Source organism: Macaca nemestrina, chromosome 15, assembly GCF_043159975.1.
Source record: "Macaca nemestrina isolate mMacNem1 chromosome 15, mMacNem.hap1, whole genome shotgun sequence".
NCBI classification, from domain to species: Eukaryota; Metazoa; Chordata; class Mammalia; order Primates; family Cercopithecidae; genus Macaca; species Macaca nemestrina.
The window spans coordinates 14225153-14240284 of record NC_092139.1 but is presented as its reverse complement, the minus strand read 5'-3'; the positions used below and the strand labels follow the sequence as shown (position 1 = coordinate 14240284).

The 15132-nt window shown below is 40.7% G+C and overlaps 1 protein-coding gene across 2 annotated transcripts in view; it reads left to right on the top strand.

Moving 5' to 3' along the window:
* LOC105470681 (protein tyrosine phosphatase non-receptor type 1) overlaps positions 1-15132 on the top strand; it is a 78235-nt gene that overhangs the window by 28715 nt on the left and 34388 nt on the right. Inside the window, exon 1 of one of the 2 annotated variants that reach the window (XM_071079151.1) lies at positions 9171-9297. The exons of the other annotated variant lie outside the window; for it this stretch is intronic. The gene's annotated coding sequence lies outside the window, so the exon portion shown is untranslated. Of the gene's footprint in view, positions 1-9170; positions 9298-15132 lie in introns of those variants that run through there. 2 annotated transcript variants of the gene reach the window in all.

Genomic DNA, 15132 nt, shown 5'->3' with positions numbered 1-15132 from the left:
ATTATTTTAAGGCCATTTTGTCTGTATATAAAAATGTTTGGGCCGGGCGCGGTGGCTCACGCCTGTAATCCCAGCACTTTGGGAGGCCGAGGCGGGCGGATCACAAGGTCAGGAGATCGAGACCACGGTGAAACCCCGTCTCTACTAAAAAAATACAAAAAATTAGCCGGGCGCGGTTGTGGGCGCCTGTAGTCCCAGCTACTCAGGAGGCTGAGGCAGGAGAATGGCGTGAACCCGGGAGGCGGAGCTTGCAGTGAGCCGAGATCGCGCCACTGCACTCCAGCCTGGGCGACAGAGCGAGACTCCGTCTCAAAAAAAAAAAAAAAAATGTTTGGATCACATTTTCTTTCTTTAAGGTAAATATGTTATTCTATTGTCTTCTGGTATAAAGCATTGCTGTAAATGTTTGACAGTCTAATTATCTTTTGCTTATAACTGACTTAGGGTTTTTTGCCTAGGTGCCCAAAGGATTTTTTCCCTCTTTCTTTTTCTTTTTTTTTAAACAGACAGGATCTCACCCTGTTGCCCAGGCTTTAGTGCAGTGATGCAGTCATAGCTTACTGCAGTTTTGAACTCCAGGGCTTGAGGAACAAAGGATTTTTTTAAGCTTTTAATTCAAAGTCTAATCATTTATTCAACCATGTCTTGGTGTTGGCTGTTTTGGGTTGTTCTCCCTCAAAAATCCATGTGCTCTTTCAATATGTAGTTTTAAATCTTTTTTTTTTTTTAATTTCAGGAAAATCTTGAATTAGAGTTTTCAGTTTTTCATCTGGTACATTGCTTCGGTTTCCTTCTTCAGGAACTCAGCCTGTTATATGTATGTTTGATCTTCTTTGCCTGTCGTCTGTTTCTTTCACTTCCTCTCACTTTTTTTAACTTCATTTATTAAAAAAAAAAAAATTTTTTTCTTGAGACGGAGTTTCATTCTTGTTGCCCAGGCTAGAGTGCAATGGTGCAATCTTGGCTCACTGCAACCTCCGCCTCCCAGGTTCAAGTGATTCTCCTGCCTCAGCCTCCCAAGTAGCTGGGATTACAGGCATGTGCCTCCACGCCCAGCTAATTTTTTTGTATTTTTAGTAGAGACGGGGTTTCTCCATGTTGGTCAGGCTGGTCTCGAACTCCTGACCTCGTGATCTGCCTCAGCCTCCCAAAGTGCTGGGATTACAGGCATGAGCCACCGTGCCCGGCCTTATTAAAAATTTTTAAAAACATAAATTTAAACTTAACAGAAAAATTATGAGAGAGAAGGGGGAGGTGCCAGACTCTCTTAAACAACCAGCTCTTACATGGACTCATAGAGTGAGAACTTATTACCATGAGGACAGCATCAAGCCGTTCATGAAGGATCTGCCCCCATGACCCAGATACCTCCCACTAGGTCCATTTCTAACATTGGGGATCACATTTCAACCTGAGATTTGGAGGGGGCAAAACTACAAACCATGTCACTCAGGGATTGGAGGAGCCATTACCACCTGTACTTTGGACTCAGGTAGAAAGGCAAAATATCCAGGAAATAAGCTGCTACTGTCCAGGGTTCTGCAGAGGTACCCATCAGTCTGCAAGTACTCAAGAGTCCATCCTTTAGGGATCTAATCATCACGGTGGGCTTTTCGAGGCACAGGGAGCTGGGAAGACAGTACTTGCCACCCTTGCCTGAGTTGTATTGTGTCTTCATTGGGTCTTACTGCCACTGGGAATGCTGTGGATTATACACTCTATCTGGCTTGTTTCGGGGCTCCGTGTGAAAATCTTCTTGATATCCTAGCCATCCACCTGCTCAGTCCCTAGTTTGCAAGGAGGCTGTGAGGAGCCTAGATTCTGTGTCAGATAGAATGTACTACATTCCGTCTCAGGAATGTACCACATCAGAAAACAGTGCGACCTGCAGGAGAAGTAGAGGTGAAGAGGCACATTCTTCCGAGAAATGTTTCTCTCAACACCCGGCCATTCCCTGGATATCAGCAGGAAATTACTCACTGCTGAAAAATGCCCCATGAGCCTTCTGTTAAGGAGGTCAAGGAGAGAACAGAGAAAGTTCTCAAAGTTGACTTGGTCACTGGTGCTTTCTTATGCAGTTCTTATTTTGTTTGCCATAGTCATCATCATGCTATGTCTATTTTCTCAATCCACATCCACTGCTTTCACCTTGGTTCTTCCTGGCCTGTTTGGCACACTCATTCAGTAAGTCCTTATGGAGGACCCAGTGTCTGCATAGTTGTGCTGTGCTGATGACCAAGCCAGACCTGCGAGTGTCGGCTCCTTTGAGATGTATGAGGCGGCTCATCTATCATCTCCTCTGGGAAGCCTCTCCAGGCTTGGTGAACAGTGGCAAGACATTTAGCAGTTGTCCATGTGTCCCATGTTCCTTTCTAAGAGCCTGGGCAACAGACCCAGTCACAAGTCATCGTAGTATGGTGTGAACTTCCTCTCTTCTTTCTGAACCTTTTGTGTTGATGGCAAGAACCAACAGAGTGACACAAGCAGCAGGCTTCTGACGTTGCTCTAGCCTCAGAATGGCCATCCCTTCTCCATCCTGGCCCTCATTGCTGAGGTTTCCTTTGAAGCAACAGTGCCGGAACAGACTAGGGGAAGCAGCTTGGATGCAGCTGTATGATTTATTACCACCCATTGAGGCCAGCCAAAGTTGGCAAGGAGAGGTAGCAGGTCGCTGGTGCCTGGAAGCTTCCTCTTTCCTCTGCACCAGATGTGGCTGCTCTGCAACTACTCCTGAATTTGCTACTCTTGTTTTTACTAGCCAACCTTGATGTTTTTCCCTTCTTCCTGTAGAATAGACTTCCCCTCTGATCAGTACTTTCTACTCAACACTATTTGTGGCCACAGTGGGAACTCATTGAGGACAGGGACCATGACAAAGTTACCTGCCCCATCAACACTTGGCATAACTTGAAATGCAAGGACAGAAATTTGCTGCATGTACAATGTGGACTTCACTCTGAAGGTGATCCTTAAAACTTGGCTTTGGCATCATATTGCCTTAATACACGTAGGGGGTTGGGTAAAACCAGTTACTTTAAAAGAGTTTTACAATTCTGGCTTTCTAGCTATCTTGTCCTCTTAAGAGCACAAGAATATCTTTATACTGTTTGCTTTGAGTAACCTTGTGAAGATTGATTTTTAGCACAGCAGGAAAGACATATTCTAATAGTGATTTTTTTTCCCCGAGTTTATATACTGCTGTTGCGTGAAAATCTGACTAGATTTAATGTTGCTAAAGTTCTTTGTTCATCCTGATTTTTGCAGGTCCTAGGGCTTTGTTTTCCTCTTAGCCTAACTTAGATGTCATCATTTCATGAGCTTTGGAGGAAGAGTGTATAGCCAATTGTGTAATATCTTTAAAGGATATTATCTCTGCAACAGCTGTTTATAAGGCCTAAGTTATTTATGTAATAATAGCGACCCCGGATCTGTTTCTAGCAATATGTATATGGATTTTGGTTCCTATATAGTTTTAGTTGTGGCTTTGAGATATTGAGCAAGCCCTCTTAAGAAAGGATTTGGCATCCCTCAGCTTTCAAAAGCTTCTAAAAATTGATCATATGTTATTAGCAAAGGTTTACTGCCTGCTTGCATTGTATAGACAATTTATTTTTTATGTATTCCGTTCTAAGAAGGCAGACAACCGAAAGATCTTCCATCTGTTGTTGCCCAAGGCTTGTGACTAAAGAGGAAAGAGATAAGAACACTTTTTTTAAATCCCATTTTACTAAATATGTTGAGGAAGTGGTAAGATATATTTGTTGAGATTTTGCTATTTTATTGACTATTACATGAAATAGATACTCTGAACATTGCTTCTTAATTAAATATATTTGATAAAATACAACTTGCTTCGTTGGAGTTTAGAAGTCAGATAACTGCCATGGAGAGCTATGCTTTCTTTGTTTTAAATATCTGCATATGAACATGGTAAACAGAAACAATTTAATGTTTCAGTATTTTCTTGTATTTTACTACAAGTTTATACACAACATAAATGTGGGGGAAGGGGGAAGTGTTTATACCAGAGCCGTCCTGCCCATTCTTCATACAGAAGGACAAAGAAGCAGTATTTAACTACAAAAATACTATTGTAGGTTTTTAAAATTCCTTATATTTTAATCTTGTGTTCCTCTTGACCTTTAATTTGCTAAATAGTTGCAAAGAATGAAGGTAACCTGCATCATCTTCTTAAAAACCAACTCTATCTAATTATAATAGTTTGTCTATCTCTGAAAAATAGTGATGTGTTCATTCTGAAATCAGAACTACCGGATGCAGCTGCATTTTGTTACTGTTTGAATTTCGGGAGCCGGAGGAGGATGCAGCCTTTTGAGCTACTGAAATACACAACGCAAAGAAGACACCACACGTAGTGGAACTGTGTTTAGCTGACCAAACCAGAAGAAACGCCTGTTCTCAGCATAGTATGAGACGTAAAGGCAATATAATGGGCATAGTTGAAAATTGTAGAAGGAAAATATAAACTCAGATGGTTTAATGTTTAATGCTTTTTTAAAAAGGTGATATTCCCATATTGAGGAAGAAGACTTTCTACTTTTAGAAGCAATAAAGGAAATTGCAGAGGAAAGGGTCAATAGGTTGGAATACATAAAAATTAAAAACTACTTTTAAACTTTTTTTTTTTTTTGAGACAGAGTCTCACTCTGTCACCTAGGCTGGAGTGCAATGGTGCAATCTTGGCTCACTGCAACCTCTGCTTCCTGAGTTCAAGCAATTCTCCTGCCTCAGCCTCCCAAGTAGCTGGGATTACAGGCATGGGCCACCACTCCTAGCTAATTTTTGTATTTTTAGTAGAGACAGGGTTTCACCATGTTGCCCAGGCTGGTCTCAAACTCCTGACCTCATGATCCGCCTGCCTTGGCCTCCCAAAGTGCTGGGATTACAGGCATGAGCCACTGCACCTGGCCTAAATTGTTGCAGTGTTAATTTTTTTGAAACAGGATCTCACTGTTGCCCAGGCTGAAGTACAGTGGCCTGATCATGGCTAACTGCAGCCTTGACCTCAGGGCCTCAAGGGATCCTACCACCTCAGCGTCCCGAGTAGCTGGGAACACAGACATGCACTACCACACCCAGCTACTTGTTTTATTTTTATTTTTGTAGAAATGAGGTTTCACCATGTTGCCCAGGCTGGTCTTGAACATCTGGGCCCAAGCAGTCCTCCTCCCTTGGCCTCCCAAAGTGTTGGTATTACAGGTGTAAGCCATTGTGCCCTGCCTGATTTTTTAAATGTGCAAACAGATAAGTTGGAAAAGTGATTTCTAGTAAAGATAAAGAGTTGATGATCTTAAAATATATAAAGAGCTTATATGAACAAGAAAAACACTAACATTCCAAAAGATTAGAAGGCAAGGGACAGAAAGAAACAAATCACGATGTCTGGGAAGGGACATGAATGAGCAGGTTCCCAGTGGGCCAGTGGGGCTCAAACCCACTGGGGATGTCTGAGAGACTGCGAGGACCATGCCTCCACATTGCTGTACCTGAGAAGTAAGGAGCTGAGGTATTTGTCTCTTTCACACTTTGGGAGGCTGAGGTGGACGGATCACCTGAGGTCAGGAGTTCGAGACCAGCTTGGCCAACACAGTGAAACCCCATCTCTACTAAAACTAGAAATAATTAGCTGGGTGTGGTGGCACATACCTGTAATCCCAGCTACTCGGAAGACTGAGGCATGAGAATTGCTTGAGCCCAGGAGATAGAGGCTGCAATGAGCACAGATTGCACCACTGCACTCCAGCCTGGGTGACAGAGAAACACTCTGTCTCAAAAAGTAATAGTAATCGTAATAAATAAAATAACATTAGATTGTTGGCAGAAGTAGCCACAGGTTTCTCCCACCTCTCTGCAAGTTCCTGAGTGTGATTCCCATCAAGAGGTACAATGTCTTCCTTTACTTTTTATTTTATTTGTTTTATTTATATTGTCATTGTTGTCCAGGCTGGTCCCAAACTCCTGAGCTCAAGTGATCCTTCTACGTCAGCCCCCCCAAAGTGTTGGAATTACAGGCATCAGCCACTGCATCTGGTCCAGATACATTTTCTTGAGTAGGAATTTCGAGTCACCCTGAATATTGCATGACGTCGTAGTGGGGAGAACAATAGAAAACCGTAGGCCATGGGCTCAAGTGAGTTTTGTTTCTTGTAACATCATGACAAGGCATAACACATCTTGGCATAGTAAATAGTAAGCACTCACTGAACTGATGATTTTAAATCTTTGCTGTTTATTCAGCAACATCTTAAATTAGCTCTATGTTAGTGGAATTGCATCTTCCTTGTGGATTAGTCTGAAAAAGATGAGAAATCTGTATGTAGACCAAGTTATCCTTAAACTGCTAATAATGTATGATACATGTGGTTTTATGTGTACCGTCTGGCACCATTGTTCTCAGGTACTTTTTTCAGTGCCAGAACTCTTAATCCCCAGAAAGAAGCAAAAAGAAAGATGCAGGTGCAGCTAGAGGTTGTGGCCTTTGAACAATTCTGCCTTAATAAGGGTAGTCCAGCTGAGCTCAGTGGCTCACACCTGTAATCCTAGCACTTTGGGAGGCCAAGGCAGGCAGATCGCTTTGAGCCCAGGAGTTCAAGACCAGCCTGGGCAACATAGTGAGACCCTCCTGTCTCTACAAAAGAATAGAAACAATGAGCCAGGATGTAATGTTTGTGAGGGTTGCATATGACAGCGCCTAGCTCAGACATCTGTTTGACTGTCTTCCCCACTGAAGCGCAGGCTCTGTGAGGGCAGGACTTTTGTCTTTCTTGTTAGTCTTCGTATGCTTAGTACGTGCCACATAGTTGATGCTCAGTCAATATTTGGATGAATTGAAGGGATTAATGCATTGAATCTAAACCTTGCTTTCTTAATGCATATGGCGAGTTCTTTGGAAAGCCACACAGAGGAACTTGGTTGCCTGCTTCCTCTCTTCCCCAGATTGTCTTTTTATTGTTGTGGCTTCACTGAAGCACTCTCGTTTCAAATAATTTTGGGCATTGGTCATATTTTATTCTCTGTTCCTTCTTCATCCTTACCCCTCAGATGGTATGTAGAAAAGTACACTACATCTAGAAAGCACTTCATAAACTCATTTGGTTGATAATACTACATATGCCTTTTCCTTGGTTCTGGTAGCAGAATGTTGTGCTGCTCTTGGAATATAGAAGAAATTCTTAACCAAAGCCAGTTTCATTTTGATGTTCTATTTTCCTTCCATTCACACTCCAATTGTTCACCAAAGTATCATCCCTGTTTTGTGAGGATGGTTCTCCATACTTCAGGGTAGGAGTATCATGTGGGTTCCTATGGTACCTTTCTCCCTGGGACCATGGAGGGCAGAAGCTGGTGATTGGTAGTCTGGTTCCCGGTAAGGAAAGCTGTGAGCTTTCCACTTGCAGATGTCTGCCAACTACATGTGTCCTTAGTCAACTGTACCACTGTCCTCCGGCAAACAGCCAGAAGCCCAGGGCCTGAAGTTCTTAAGCTGTCATTATGGAAAGCAGAAGGTAAACAAAACAGAAGTGAAAGTAGATTTAATTTTTTAGACTGTTCTCTTACAGGAATGGTTTTGTGGTTCTCAGCATTTAAAAAAAATAGTGGTTCCAATATGTTTTATTGACATCAATTACTGTAAGTCTGATTCATTTTCTGCCTATTGATTTCTACCCAAGGTGAAATTCTTGACATTTAACAGAAAACATAAGTGATTTTTTAAAAGCAGACAATATTAAGGACTGTAAAAATAAGATTTAAAATCAAGGACACTTGAAAAAGCAATTTTTATATCTTTGATAATGATTCTATTCTAATTCTTTGTATAAATAATATAAATAAAGGCTCTGATAGCTTACTATATTGAAGTTGGTGTGCTATTTCTAAATTCTGGTTTTAGGCCCAAATTCATTTTATCTGCGTTAACTTTTCTTTTCTTTTTTTTTTTTTTTTTGAGAGAGTGTCACTCTGTCACCTAGGCTAGAGTGCAATGGTATGATCTCGGCTCACTGCAGCCTCTGCCTCCCGGGTTCAAGCGATTCTCCTGCCTCAGCCTCCTGAGTAGCTGGGATTACAGGCGCGTGCCACCACACCCAGCTAATTTTTGTATTTTTAGTAGAGACGGGGTTTCACTATGTTGGTCAGGCTGGTCTCAAACTCCTGACCTTGTGATCCGCCTGCCTCGGCCTCTGAAAGTGCTGGGATTACAGGTGTGAGCCACCGCCCCCAGCCGCGTTAAAATTTTTCAGTGGTAGACCACCATGTCAATATGTTGCTTTTACTGATAACAGTATTTTCTTAAAGATAGGATGCTCCATTCCAGATGAATCTCATTCTAGCTGGAAAATAATTTTTCGGTTCTGAAACTACATCAGGCCTCAGGGAATCAAAAATAGCTATTAGCCACACACATATAAAGTGGCTTTGCTTTGTAAATGATTTAGGGTCACCATCAATGACAGTGGTCCGTTTTTATTGAATTTTTAAGAGTTTCTTAAATGGCTGCATAACCATAGAGTTTTAAAAAATTAAGTAAATGACCATGTTAATGCTCTATTAAGCCTCCAAACAATATTGTAGTTTACTTTGAAGATTTTTTTATTCTCAACATCCTGCATCTTGACCCTTTGCCTCCGTGTCTCAGTGCTGCTTATTTTGAGATATGGACTGGAGTCCGTTTATCCCCCTTGTTTTTGAACTGCTCTGTTTTGTGTTTCATTATTCGTGCTGCATCGTGGGCACATTCCTCTCTAGTAGCTTTCAATCTGCTCATGCTTTGACTGGGTTTAATCTAGCATTTATCCTATCTCTTGAGGTTTTTAAAAAATTTTTCATGATTATTCATTTTATTTCCAGGATTTATCATTTCTTCAGTCGCATCTCCTTGTTCTGGTTTTACTTCTTCCTGTTTTTATTCATAACATCTTTTTCATACACGATTCCTTCATGTATTTCTAATCTTAAATATATTTATTTGCTTATTTTATTCTTTTTTTTTTTTTGAGACAAGGTCTTACTCTGCCACCAGGCTGGAGTGCAGTGACATAGTCATAGTTCACTGCAGCCTCAACTACTTGGACTCGTGACCTTCCCACCTCAGCCTCCCAGGTAGCTAGGACTACAGGTGTGAGAGCCACCACACCCAGCTAATTTTTGTTTGTTTGTTTGTAGGGATGGGCTCTTACTATGTTGCCCAGGCTGGTCTTGAATTCCTGGGCTCACGTGATCTGCCCTTGGCCTCCTCAAGTGCTGAGATTATAGGCGTGAACCACTGCACCTGGCCAAGTATGTTTATTTATTTATTTATTTTTTTTAATTTGAGAGGGAATCTCGCTCTGTTGTGTCCAGGCTGTAGTGCAGTGGCACAATCTCAGCTCACTGCAACCTCTGCCTCCTGGGTTCATGCGATTCTCTTGCCTCAGCCTCCTGAGTAGCTGGGCTTACAGGTGTGTGCCACCACACCTAGCTAATTTTTGTATTTTTAGTAGAGGTGGGGTTTTACCCTGTTGGCCAGGCTGGTCTTGAACTCGTGACCTAAAGTGATCCGCCCGCCCTGGCCTCCCAAAGTGCTGGGATTACAGGCATGAGCCACCACGCCTGGCCCAAGTATGTTTATTTTTAAAGTCCCCAACAACTTTACAATAAATTGCATATGGAATGGATTTTTCTTCTAGTTGATTTGTTGGTTATCTTTTGTAGAACTAACTAGTTATCTTCTGCGTTTGATACCTTGCTTGTAGGTCATTTTGAGTTGGGAGCCTTTTGTTTTCATTCTCATGCTGTTTTTGAGCCTAGCTGTGCCTTTATGGTTTTCTCTAAATTTAATTGACCATTGTTTTATGTTTGGAGCAGTGGGTGTACATCAGAGTGTGAAACGAGCCCCAACGTCTCCACCAGGAGGTCTCCATGCCAGTTTCACGAAGCATTTTTTCATACTCTCATTCCTGCCCTTATCTCTTGATTTGTGGGAAGTTTGTAAAGCAGTTGATTATTTTTTTCCATGTAGTTTTCCAAGTGCACATAATTGTTCTGTTAGTGATTTGTAGCTCCAGTATCTATTAACCTTGCCCCAGACCACTGTACAAGCAGACCCAATGCTTCCTCCAGCTGTGGCAGGGACAGTTACTTGGTACCCTGCTGCCTTTTCAATGCTGACCAGTTTTGCTCCTTCCTCCCCTCAACCCCTGTCTCTCATTCAACTATCACATAAGATTCTGGTTTGCTTTTTAGTATGTGTTCTTATTCAGTACGTAGTCATTTTAAAATTTAAAACAAAACACACTTGGTACTGATTAGCTTAATTTTAAGCTTTTTCTTTATTATTAAACAGTGTAGTTTATCTTAGCATTTAATATTAAGTATTTGACTTATTTCATATTGCTTATATGAATGTATATGTAAATTTAAAAATATTTTCCTAACGTTTTTGTAGTACATATATATTGTTTCATTAACTTTCATATATGAAGGATATAGCTTTGCTTTTGACTTGGAAGATATTGAACCTCTGATGATTTGTGTATTCCTCAGAGTATACTTTGTTACACAGAAGTTTTCTCATTTGTAATGAGATTTGTGATTAACAAAATTTGTTCAAGATGCATTACTTTGAAGATCTGGTTTCTAAAATTTTATGCTAGCCACCCCACCCCCCTTCTATATATATCTCCCTATTCAGCGACTACTGCAAGAGTTCCAGGAAATGTACACCGTGTGTTCACTTACTGCATTTTAAATCATTGCCTTTACTATACTTCTGCATTTCCCTTCAATCTAGCTCTGTCTGTACATTTCTGAGAGCCAGTAGCTTCCCTAAAGAACCAGGTAACAACTCGAACAATCAAATTAGACAACCATTTGTAGAATGGAGGTTCCAGGAGAGCTTAGAAGATATGATGGGTGCTAAGGGACTTTGTCGTTCCCTGAAGTTCCAGTGAGTAAAACGTACCCTTGGAATTTTTTCTTCCTTTAGACTTTTAAAACAGAGATCACTGTCAAAAATTACTCTTTCTGCTTTGAATCCATGTTTTAGTAACTATTTTGGCACTGTTTGGTCAGAAGCCTGTGTGGGTCAACTGCAAATAAATAAATAAATAAAATGTAATTTCCGTAACTTCCATTTTGTAACAAGTAATTGAGAAAATAGGATTGGATCAGATATTTGCTTATACATACTCCCTTTCAGGAGCACTTCTGTTCTGTTCTGTAAAGAATGTTGGTATATTGTTAAGGACACTAAGCTTTGGGAACCTTTAGAAGCATCCATTAATTCTGTTAACAAAATTATGTTGAGTGCCTACTTTGGGCCTGGGCCTATGTTAGGAGGGGACACTAAGGTGAGAGTCCAAAGCACTTCTTCTCAGACTCCTGGCTGCTAATGGGTTGCTGTCTCTACTTCTTCACTTAGCAGATAGCTTTAAAATGAGTAATGCATTTTTACCGTGGAGCCTCTAAGAGACATTCACCCAATTGTGGAGCGAGGAGAAGGGTGTTAAACCCAGACTGTGATGTTTCGCTTGATGAAGTGCTTAATGTAAACATAGAAATATTTCCACAAGGCTAAACTGGCTTTTATGCCTGTGTTTTCAGGAGAAATAGAAATCTCTAATCAAACATTGTCAGCTTTTCACCCAAGTTTGACTTTTTGCCTAATTGAATTTGGGAGGTGTTTGAATAATGGATATTGAGCTTTCCTGAATAAATATAAAAATTAATTAACTCCAGGCTCTAATTCATTCTGTTACCAGAGCTTTATGTTACCCCTTTGCGTTCATTGGGAGATCATCGATTATCTTCTTAAATGAGTGGGGGAGGATGGGAAATGAGGAAGAGCTATAGAAACTATTCAGGTGAGGAAGGTTTCTGCCCTGCTCACTTCCTTCACCCTTTTAAAATCTCCAGCTCAGCAGATGCTTTGTTTAAACTTGATCAAGTGTTTGTGAATCTTCCTAGCCTAGCTAAATCATAACTTTGGAAAGACTTGCTTTTTTCTCCCATGACAATGGTTTACCACAGAAATGATTCAGATCACTTTGGGTGCCTGATGCCTATGTAAAGTGATACAGTAAAATGGAAACCATTTACCTGTAAGCTTTGGGCACACCCAGGCCTGCTTCAGGAACACATGATCAGGCTTGCACTCTAGGAGAGCCATACGCATTTGACATCTATGATGTGTGGCGTTTTATTCTATCACATTTCTGAAATCTACACTAGGAGCAAGGAGGCTGTTAAAAAAACCGCTGAGGTATGGACTAAGGGAAGGAGGGATCCGTAAAGAATCTGTTTGTTACCTGTTGATACCATTTCCCATTGGTAAAATTTCTAATTTAGTGTGATCCAGCGCTGAAATGCTGAGGCGGACACTGAATGATTCTTGACATCTTTATTGTTTTTGTTTAGGGGACTCTTCTGGGAATCTGTTTCATGGCAAGTTTATTATTCCCTTTTGGTTTGGCTCATCAGTTTACCCAGCAGTCATCTTACCAGTTTTAAAGGCTTTTATTTTATTTTGTTTTCTCTGTGGAAATTTTACACATTCAGTAGATTAGAAGTATTTATTTAATCTTTGGTTAGCATAATAAAAGATCTTCTAGGGACATTTTGTGCTTACAGTGGAAGGCTAGTTAAATGTGTTCATTAGTCATGAATCTGCTTTTTCTATAGCTGTTGGAAAGTTAGCTTACCTATGATACAGTTGTAGAATACAGAAATCTTGTTTTGCTGTTATGGTATGGTTACTTTCTTCCAAACCACTAATGTTATAGTTACCTTTTATTGTATAGGTCCTATCACCCCTCAATTTTAAGACTCTAAGCCTGGCATTTTATCTTACAAAATGAAATATAAAGACTTGTACTCAGAGTATGTGTATGTTTTCCATGTACCATTCTAAAATAGGGAAAGATGAGGGATTCACCAGAAACTGTGATTTCTAATAAATTATCCAGAAACCGACCCCTTCTCACCTCTTCTGTTACTGTCACTGTGGTTTCAGCCACCAACATCCTTTGCTGCATTGTTACCTTAGCTTCCTGACTGTATCCTTCCTTACACCATTGATCCCTGCAATCCTATCTGCATGTAGCAGCCAGAAGGGATCCACTTACTGCTGTGAGCAGAAATCCTCGGCCAGGTGCAGTGGCTCATGCCTGTAATCTCAGCACTTTGGGAGGCTGAGACTGGAGAATTGTTTGAGCCCTGGAGTTTGAGACCAGCCTCCAACTGGGTAATATAATGAGACCTCATCTCTACCAAAAAAAAAAAAAAATTTTTTTAACTAGCCAGGTATAGTACTAATATACCTGTTCTGGGATCCAGCATGCTCTCCCTGACCTGCAGCTTCATCTCCACCACTTAGCCCCTCACTCCCACCACAATGGCTTTCTTCTCTTCCTCAGACATGCCAAGCGTCCTCCTACCTGGAATATTCCCCCCCAGACATTCCCATGGCTCACTCCCTCACCTTCGTCAGATCTCTGTTACAGTGTCACTTTTACTGGAAGGTCTTTTGTGACCATCCTACTTATCATAAAAAAAAAAACTCCCCAACTTTCTCCTTTTATTTCCTCTACTTGATTTTTCAGTTTAGTACTTATCAGCTGACATATATTTTGTCTTTCTGTCTCTCTCTCTCATAGAAGGTAAATTCTATAAAGGAAGGACTTTTTGTGTTTGGTTCTTTGCTGTAGCTCCAATATTCAAAACAGTGCCTGACACACATTAGGCCCTTTATACTTGTTGAATAAATGTTGACACTCTGATATCTAATTTTTATCTAGTGACTAATACGAAAACTATGGAGTGATAATAAAAGCATTACCTTAGTAGACTGGAAAGGGATGAGCCCTAGGATGAACTTTCTGCCTGGCGATCTTGCTGAGTTTAGGATGCAGATTGGGGTTCAAAGGAGGCTGAAATGGCTAGGATTTGCAGAGCAGGGTACTAAGGATGAACAGGCTGTGACAGAAAGAACTCCAGAAATCTGCAAAGGGATCACCTTGAGTCTGGCTGGATACAGTATACACTTGCTAGGGTGTATCTTCATGAGCTTGGATAAAGAACAACTGTTGGGGAATGGATAATTCCCAGCACTCATTCAAGTTTGCATCGGCCAGAATGGAGAGACAGACCTCCGTAATACATAGGATATTTGGTAGAAATATTCAACCGAAAACCGTCAGATACACAAGAAGTAATAATAATAAGCAAACAATGTGATGCTAAGCTAGAAGAAAAATCAGACATAGAAACAAGCCCAGAAATGACAGATGATAAATTAGCAGATAAAGACATTAAGACAGCTGTTATAAATAACTTAGTAGATTTAAAGAAAAACAACATAATGAGGATAATGGAAGAAAAAGAACCAAATACCATTTCTAAAGAAGAAAAATACAGTATCTGAAATGAGACTTTAACTGGATAGGATTAGTAGCAGTTTAGGCACTGCAGAAGAAAAAAAACAGTGAACATCTATATGAGAATATACCCAAGTGAAGTACAGAGAGGAAAAAAATGTGGATTGGGGCGATCCTTAGTGACATATGGAACAATATTAAACAAGTCTGCCCCCAAAATACTTGAAGGAATAATGTTCAAATATTTTCCAGGTTTAATGAAAACTATAAGGCAACAGATTCAAGCATTTCAACAAACCTTCAGCAAAATAAAAAAAACCAAAGTAGGCCTGGTACAGTGTCTCATGCCTGCAATCCCAGCACTTTGGGAGCCTGAGTCAGGAGGATCGCTTGAGATCTGCTTGGGCAACATAGCCAGACCCTGTCTCTACAAAAAATAAAATGAAATAAATTGGCTGGATGTGCTGGTCCACACCTGTAATTCTAGCTAGCCTGGAGGCTAAGGAGGGAGGATTGCCTGAGCCCAGTAGTTCAAGGCTGGAGTGAGCTAGGACCGCCACTGCACTCCAGCCTAGGCAACAGCAAGACCACATCTCTCAAAAAAAAAAAAAAAAAAAAAAAAGGCAGTGAAATAAAGACTTATTTGGGGAAAAAATAAAGGCAGAATATTTGTTGCTAGCAGACTAGCATAAAAAAAAAAAGGAAGTCCTTGAAGCAGAAGAGAAATAATAAAAGATGGAAATTTGGATATATCTAAAAG